Source organism: Brachyistius frenatus, unplaced genomic scaffold (genome assembly GCF_029030835.1).
Source record: "Brachyistius frenatus isolate BFR_SWC_R1_liver_20210118 unplaced genomic scaffold, ASM2903083v1 Contig_12, whole genome shotgun sequence".
Classification (NCBI taxonomy): domain Eukaryota; kingdom Metazoa; phylum Chordata; class Actinopteri; family Embiotocidae; genus Brachyistius; species Brachyistius frenatus.
The window spans coordinates 1351631-1354023 of record NW_027210611.1 but is presented as its reverse complement, the minus strand read 5'-3'; positions in this window follow the sequence as shown (position 1 = coordinate 1354023).

The window sequence follows — 2393 nt, the reverse complement described above, 5'->3', positions numbered from 1 at the left end:
GCAGTCGGTTGTGGCTAATCCACGATTAGTGGCGTTGAGCAGTGAGTGCCTGTGATTGGCTGCACGGTGCGCTCTTCTAATAGGCCAGTGTGAACGGAGGAAAAGTTGCTCCATCCACAAGATCCTAATAACTGCTTAAAAACAGCTGCAACAACAACTAATAAATATGAACAACCACAACGGACTTTCAAAACATAGGCTTTTATTTGCAAAAACAGTGCGTTAAGACATGCTTTTGGTGTAATCTATATATCTATTACTCACTGGGAAAAACTGATTTGTATTTAATCTTATATTTATAGAATTTAGGCTACCTGTGACCTGAGTCTAAACATAACGTAGAATAAATGGAGCACGAAAAGAAAAGAGTAATGGTCCAAAATGGATAGATGGGCAGTTCGCCAAGTGAATGGAGAAAGTAGTTGGACAATTCTCCAAGTCCAAAAGAGTGTGACAATACTGATGCATCTGCTTGTGATTTGGTTAAACTGGCCCATAGTCTAGAAAGAAGAGGGCTTCACCCTCTTCTTTTAATTTTTTTTTAATTTTTTGAAACATCCAAGTACAAGGTGCCAACAATAATTTCTGTTAATGAACTGTTAGAACAGTCAGTGATATTCATCAGGTGCTTAAGACACCTAAATACATGAGTCTACTGTGTTAAAAAAAAAAAAAAAAAACATGCTTCATCTTATACTGAATGTCAGGTAAGAGACGATTACCTGTCTGATTACAATGCCTCTTAAATTGAATACATGTAAATCAGTTAATTCCAATTTTGTCCATAAATTACTCAACTGAACACAAATTTAAGGGTGAGTCCTTAACATTTTTTTGCACAAATGCAAAGGCCAAAGAAGAGAAGAGCAGAGTTACAAAGTGAAGTTACATTGAAAGGACAACAAAGATGAATTCCAAAATTACCACATCTATCTAATTTGGCAACAATACCAGACAAGCTCAGAGAATTAAAATAAAGAAAACACAACAAAGCAGTGATTGCATTTACTTCAATCAGTGACCAGAAAATGCAACACTTGAAATAAGAGAGATCAGCCTAAAGAAATTGGGAGGCATTAAATATTATTTCTTTACATCACAAATTCCAATTACCCATTCAGTTGATCGTCAAAGTCACTGTGCACATTCTGGGAGTAATTGATAATATGAATAGCCTGTTAATGAGCTGTTAATCATGGCGAAGATAAAGGACCCCACGGCACTTCTAAACAAGTTTCCTTCACAGCAGTGAATGGTTGTGGATTGGGGGGGGGGGGGGTATCTTTGATGTTCCTTCAATGAGCTGCAGCTTATTCCAGTGACATCAAAGCCCTCTCTGAAATGAGGGACAGAGGCACACAGATTTACTCCCACCACGGTGCAATGCGGTAGTTGCCCTCAGTTGCCTCTCTTTGGTAACTTTCTTGCACTGATTTGCTTCAAACTTGAGGAATATGGCAGGAATGAGATATTTTTATGAACAAAAACAGTTTGCAACAAAAAGTGAGAGGTTAAGAGATAAAAGAAGAAAAGTATTAACCAGGAAGATAATAATGCAGCAAAGTGTGACTCTGTGATGCACACTGGGCAGAGAAAAAGGGAGAGCGAGGCTTTAAATGTTTTTTTGAAATTTACGTAATTCAAAATTGCTCTGTGCCAAGGCTCAACTCTTGCATTGTTCCCAACAATATGTTGACTTAAACATCTCATACAACTTTAGTTTATGCACTTCAGCCTCTGTATCTTATTAGATAATTCTTACAAGAATCAGATAATCAAAGACAGCTAATTTTTTAGCTGCAAAGAAGCATGATAACATGTGCCAGTGAAGTTATATAACCGCTGTGTCAGAGCTCCAGCACATTAATCAGTTTTAATAAGCTAAACCCAGTTTATACTATTAAACATATCTAACAGTTGATGTCTTTTGTGACGGAGAAACCTACCCCATTTTTGCAACCATCTTTCAACTATACAGGTGATGAGACACTAAGAAAATGTATTTATTCTGATTGTCAACTGTCTCTGACAACTTATATTGGATTTATAGTTACACTGAACTTATTATAAGCCTGTTGTTAGATTTAAGTAAATGTAAAATGTTATGAGAACATTTTGAACATTTTGGACCTTGACATTGCTTTTTTTCATGGATGTCTCTTACTCCGCCCCAATTGTCTATGGTGGGAGATCATTATATTTTCCTTTTCTCATAGTATATTTTTTGAGTCTTTTTGTATTTTCAGAGAGCTTTAGCTGGCTCAGGAGTTGAATCTAAATGGAGCTGAATTGGTGCTGATTTTTTTTTATTTATTTTTTTACCTTGTTCAAATTTAAAAGGCAGAATCAAAGATCAGATCAAAGCCCCTGTTCTCACAATAGAAGTCATCCCA